The sequence below is a fragment of the Malania oleifera genome, chromosome 3 (assembly GCF_029873635.1).
Source record: "Malania oleifera isolate guangnan ecotype guangnan chromosome 3, ASM2987363v1, whole genome shotgun sequence".
In the NCBI taxonomy this organism is placed as follows: Eukaryota; Viridiplantae; Streptophyta; class Magnoliopsida; order Santalales; family Ximeniaceae; genus Malania; species Malania oleifera.
In genome coordinates, this window is record NC_080419.1 from 15851786 (window position 1) to 15858849 (window position 7064).

Genomic DNA, 7064 nt, shown 5'->3' on the forward strand with positions numbered 1-7064 from the left:
GGAGGGCGGCACCTCTATTTATTTATTGATATACCCTCACTTTTGGCACTACTACAGAATCGCTTCACAAGAAAAACAGAAAAAAGACTTACAGGAAGATCACTAATCACAAGGTTGTATTTTAATATTTAAAGTAATATGAGAGATGCATCATTCAAACTCACATCAAATCATACATCTCACTTGTACTCGTCCTAGTGCTAATTAACTTGACAACTTATAATTGATGAATTCTAAATTTTATCGTGAATCAAAAAATAATCCCTCAAAAGAAAAATCTAGTAGCTAAGCACGACTTTTAGAAAACACATTTTACTTAAATAATAATTAGTATGTACTTAGGTACTTTCAATATTCATACAAGAAATCAAATCCAGTACATGACTAATTAATTAACTTTTTACTAAAAAGTTTAGGTAATAAAGGGGCACATTTAATTTTCAATATTAATCACTCTTATTACTAAACTATCTGACATTTTTATGGGGGATTAATATTGTAGCTTGATCAAGTTTGTCAAAGAGAGAAAATTACAGAGTTATGAACTGTAGATGAACGTAGTTAAGGAAGACACGTCAAAAAGGGGAAATACTGAGGAGCTAATTGTGAGGATCAGAGGTACGGGCTGTCAAGGAGGTTGCAGGCTCTCAGACATAAGAAGCACTGTATATATATATAGATGGGCTCAGGCTGTATCGCTGAAGCTGCCCGCCACGTCGCTTTCCATGATGCTTATATATATATATATTTATATATATATATATATATATTTCCTCGTGACGTGAGCACGTTACTCCTCGTGCATTCATATATTATGAGCAATTAACAGCCGCAGGGTCAAATGAAATTCACAAACCAACCTCTAAAACTCAATTTGAGAATTAAGATATATATTTTTGAAGTTGCTTAGATTGTATCATAATGAAGAGGTTAAGGTAAAGGTTTTTATAGGCTGTTTTGTCATATCAGAAATTAGTTTTGAAAGAACTAGGATATCAATGGGTATGAAAGAATTATTGACTTGTTTAAAAGAATTTTCTTCCTAATTAAAATTAGATTTGGAGAAAACTACATGGAGTCAAATGGCTAAGTATGAATACAATCATTGGGCACTTGCTGCTTGTACTTATGTAATAAAGACTCGAGATTTAGTTCGAAATTCAATTGTAATAGCTATGATCATTTGAAGGTGTATAATTAATGACAAAACTCTTTAAGCAGTGAGATCTGTTTAAAAGAATATTGTTAGTAACTTTTCATGTGTATTGATGAAAAAAATAAAATACACACTTGAACATGGTCTAAGGTTAAGGTAATTTAGCATAAGACCATTAGTGTAACCCAAAACTAGAGTTATGGAGGGTGTAGTAAGGGTTTGTATCCTCGATATTAGGTTATAACCCCCAAATCAACTTGGGGGAGGGGGACATTTAATTATATGGACATTTAAAGTAGGAGATGTTCACCTTATAAATGAGGACTTTTTAGAAAAACTCTATGAAACATCCTTAGATATTATATATTAGAATTATATACTATCTAGATACTAACTTGAGAATATTAAAGAAGCAATTGATCTCAATGTGGAGGAATCAAGGATAGTCTTCGGAGTATCGATTGGCTACACTACAAAAAATAAGACTGTTAGTGACGGTTTAAAACTTCACTAATAGTTATGAATGACGGTTCAGTCGTTATTAATGACGGTTTCAAATTAGTCGCTAAAACGGCGGTGACTAATACTTATCAGTGACGAATTTTAAAAATCGTCTCTAATAATGGAGTATTAGTAACGGTTTTATTCCGCCACTAAAAGGCTAAGACCGTCGCTATAAATTCTACATTTTTTCGGCTCAAAATTGTCACTAAATTCTAATAGTTCCGGTGCAACTATTAGTGATGGTTTGAAAAATGTCACTAATAGGGGCAGAATTAGTGACGATTTTTTAAAACGTCACTAATACTTTGTAGTGGTGTTATTAGTGATGGTTTTCAAACCATCACTAATACTTCAAAATAAATATTTTTTTAAATTCAATCATTTATTCCTATAAAACCTGTAATTACATTTTAGCATACATAATATTAATATAGAATTACTAAAAAAATTCATGAATTATTCAAAATTAAAATACAATTTGTTAAAAATTCAAATACAAATAAAAATTTAAATTAAAATACAAAAATTCATTCTTTTCAGATAACAAAAAATACAAAAAAAAAAAAAAAGTCAAAAGTTGCATCCAACTGTATTGTCTAGCATCGTCCTGATTGTTTGACAGTCACAAATCCTACAAAGTAATAATTATATTAAAAAAATTAGTATACGATTTTTGAACATATATGTATACGTACTATAAGTAAAAATGATTTGACAGTAAAATGATCAGACATTCAGACTATTGACCTTATAAGTCACACCCGGTTTTGATTCTGACAAATACTCATTATATCTAATGGGTGTTTGAGGTTGTGCAGGAACTTAAATTGAAAGCTCTTAATGCACATGGAAGAAAGTGAAGATTGTAGACCCAATGTTTATGCTATAATATATTTCATTCATGTAAAGGGTATGTAATAGTAATTAGGGTCTATGGTTTGTAATAATCACACACACATCACATGCATGGTCTAATACATAAGCTTAAAATGAAAATGACCTTAGAAAGACCATAGGGATTATGATCGACCGACGCCGGATTTTTTCAGTGTCTTCAAAAAGACCTAAAAATGACCCTACGACACTCACCATTTCACTTGTGTATGTTAAGCACATGAATAGGGTGATTGTGAAATAAAATAGGACCGAAATGCACAAAATATGCACCTTCGGTCAACTGACCTGTGCAGTTTATTCTGCTCCCGGTCGACCGAACTCTTATAGTTCAAATGGCCCCGGTCGACCGAACCTCCCTGAAGTCAACATTTTGACTTCTTGGTTGACCGAGAGAAAATTGTACACCACCAACCTAGTCGACCGAGTTCCCATGTGTGGGAACCCAACAGTCTGGTTGAACGACTAGTTTAGTTCAAAATGACCCTAGTCGACCAAACAGCGCTATTTTGGAAAAATCGCCTCGGACATACCTGTCTAGTTGACTGATCCTAAAGTTCATTTTTGGCCTAGTCGATCGAGCCTCAAGAACTTCAGTCAACCGAACCCATCCTGGTCGACCGGTGCTCTAGGGTTGCCTTACATTTTTACCGCGGTTAACTATTTTTTAACAGGGTTAAAATTACTAAATGTCATTAAAACTTTTCTAATAATACCAACCTTGTCCCTAACGGTCATAATTTTAGGGGAGCCTATTTATACCCCTTCATTTGGGATGATTAGCCAAGAGATTAGCCAACTTGATTAATAAATTCTCTCTCAAGCTCTAAATTTCTACTATTCATTTTTACACTCCTTTCACTCATACTTACCTTCTACTATTGTCTAAATTCTCTATAAGTTGATTAAGTGATTGTTGTGATAGGTTTGCTCTCCTTGCTTGGCCTGATTGATTCTATTTTCTTAAGAGCTAAACTTAAGTTTTCTTAGGGGACTTTGTTAATAAGACTTGTATAAAACTTCTGAGTATTGCATATTCGTTGCAATATCTTGAGAAGTTTGTATTTATTTTTGGATTGCAAAAACTCTTTCAAAACATTTTCAAATATCTTAAGTAACTTATCTTGACATACCTTTGAAAAGATATTTGTTTATATCATATTGATCTTTGTTGCAATATTCATTGGCCTACATATCATTTGCTGAATACAAAGATTAAATATCTTTTGCAAACCTAACATATACATTATTTGATATTTGCATGATTGAGGTATTCTACTGATTGGAATATTTGAGACTTGATTGACATTTTTGTTTGAGCACGTTGATTGAATATCTTGTGATATAAAGATTATACTGGTTTGCACTCTTACGCACTAATTACATCAATAGAAAATATTTATTTGAGAGTTGACATATTGTAAACCACACTGAGCTTACTTATTATATCTTATTGGTGGTGTATGTGATTGCACGTAACTGGGTACACATCTGCTTTACTTGAAAGTTTCACTGTACCATTTCACTAATTGTGAACATACTGTTGTATTTCCAGGCACGAACTTGAAGAGGGAGACTAGCCCTTTGAAATAGTCCCGGATTGGCTTAGACTCGGTTAGGAAAGTTAGGTACGCTATCCTATTAAGGCGTGTAGGTTGAGGTCAACCCCGCTAATTGACCTGGTTGTAAAAGTTGATGTCAGTCCTATGCTAATTGACCTAATTGTAATCGATGTCGCTCTACCCATAAGTGAGCCTTTAGTGGAATCCTCGGGATTGCAAGCTAGAGGCGAGAACGTAAGCACAGTTGGCTGAACCCCGATAACATATTGTGTGCCTTGTTTATATTTCTGCACTTTATATTTACCGCACATGTATATTGTAGTGTAAATAATGCGCATGATTTAAATTTTCACATACTATATTTATTGGTGTATTTGGAACTGCATAGATAGACCCTACGTTGTATTATACGACTATCTTATTTAACCTAGAAGATAAAAATTTAAAATTCCAATACACCCACCCTCTTGGAAATACACTAATTCCAACACAAACATAGTTAAAAAAAAGAATACAATTTTAAATACTTAGTTTGATTAGTCCGAATTGACCCCACTCAGTTTTAACCTTATATGCCCGACTTGGACACCTAAGTGCTAAAATCCACTAAGTTTGTAAAATTTGTTTGTATTCTAACTTTACTTCTAAATGCACAAAAAGCTCCCAAGGAGGAGTTGCTAGGCACCATCAATTCCGGCACGTCCAGCTCAATGTGACAAACGTGTCAATACTGATCTCATTCAATGTGGACCTCGTATGCCCAAATTGGACACCCGAGTGCTTAAAATCAATTAAGTTTACTAAGTTTTCCTCTAAGCGCATAATTTTCAATCAGGGAGGATTTTTTTAGCACCGTCAGCTCCGACACATCAAGCTCAATGTTACAGACATGTCGGGACTAACCCCACTCGATTTGGACCTCGTATGCCTGAATTGGACACCTAAGTTCTAAAATCCTCTAAGTTTTCTAAGTTTGTTTGTATTCTAACTTTACTTCTAATTCTAAGTGTGTAAAAAGTTTCGGGGTATGAGTTTTTTGGCACCATCAACTCCAGCATGTCCACGTCGATGTGACAGACGTGTTAGTACTGACCCTATTCAATTTGAACCTCATATGCCCGAATTGGACACCTATGTGCTTAAAATCAACTAAGTTTACTAAGTTTGTCTCTAAGCACATAATTTTCAATAAAGGAAAAAATTTTAGACACCGTCAGCTTCGGCACGTTAAGCTCAATGTCACGAACGTGTCGGAACTGACCCATCTTGGTTTGGAGTTCGTATGCCCCACTTGGACACTTAAGTGCTAAAATCCACTAAGTTTTCTAAGTTTATTTGTATTCTAACTTTTCTTCTAAGTGAGCAAAAAGCTCCCAGGGAAGAGTTTTTGGGTACCGTCAGCATTGGCACATCCAACTCAATGTGACGGTTGTATTGGAACTAACCCCATTCAGTTTGGACCTTGTAGGCTTGAATTAGACACTTGAGTGCTTAAAATCAACTAAGTTTACTAAGTTCTCTTCTAAGTGCATAATTTTCAATCAGGGATGAATTTTTAGGCACCGCCAGCTTCGGCACATCAAGCTCAATGTCACAGACATATTAGGATTGACCCCACTCGATTTTGATTTCGTATGCCAAATTTGGACACTTGAGTGCTAAAATTTACTAAGTTTGTTAAGTTTGTTTGTATTCCAACTTTTCTTCTAAGTGCACAAAAATCTTTCGTAGAGGAGTTTTTGGGCACCGTTAGCTCCAGCATGTCCAAGTCAATGTGAAAAAAGTGTTGGGATTAACCCCATTTAGTTTGGATCTCGTATGCCTAAATTGGACACCTGAGTGCTTAAAATCAACTAAGTTTACTAAGTTCACCTCTAAGCGCACAATTTTTAATCGGGGAGGAATACTTGGGCATCATCAGTTCCGACACATCAAGCTCAATGTAACGGATGTGTCAGAACTGACCCCACTCGGTTTGTACCTTGTATACTCGACTTCAACACCTATAAGTACATAATTTTCAATCGGGGAGAACTTTTTGGGCACCGTTAGCTCCGACACGTCAAACTCAATGTCACGAACGTGTTGAGACTGACTCCACTCGGTTTGGACCTCCTATGCCTGACTTGGACACTTGAGTGCTAAAATCCACTGATTTTTTTAAGTTTGTTTATATTCTAACTTTGCTTCGAAGTGCGTAAAAAGCTTTCGAGAAAAAGTTTTTGGACACCGTCAGCTCCGGCATGTCCAGCTCAATGTGACAGATGTGTCGAGACTAACCTCATTCATTTTGGACCTCGTATTCTCAAATTGGACACTTGAGTGCTTAAAATCAATTAAGTTTACTAAGTTCGCCTCTAGGCGCATAATTTTCAATCGGGAAGGATTTTTTGGGCATTGTCAGCTCCGGAACGTCAAACTCAATGTCATAGACATGTCAAGACTGACCCCACTCAGTGTGGATCTCATATGCCCAACCTAGTCAAGGCAATTTAGAGATTCACTCCCTCTCCCTCCTTCCCATACTTCAGATCTATAATGTTGCAAAGATCCCTATTTTCCGATCCTTCAATATTTGTATATATCTAGAATACTAGCTAAGTACTTGGGTGAAGATCTATAATAATTTGTTAATTTATATTTATAGGTGGTTCTTTTTATTCATTCTAAAATTGAATCATATTTCATTAATAATTAATTTGCTATATATAATACATAATAAAATAATATACGAGTACTTTTACTATATTTTAAATTTAAAAATAATATTTTTTTTTATTCAAAAGTAATCTTACTCTTAATATATATTCATAACACATGATTATCATATTACAAGCTTATAGTGAGTCAAGAGGAATGTATATACAATAGAATGTATAAGTGAAGGAGGTAGAAACATCTCAATGAAAATAATGTCTACTACTGCCTTACAGATCACTTACAATACC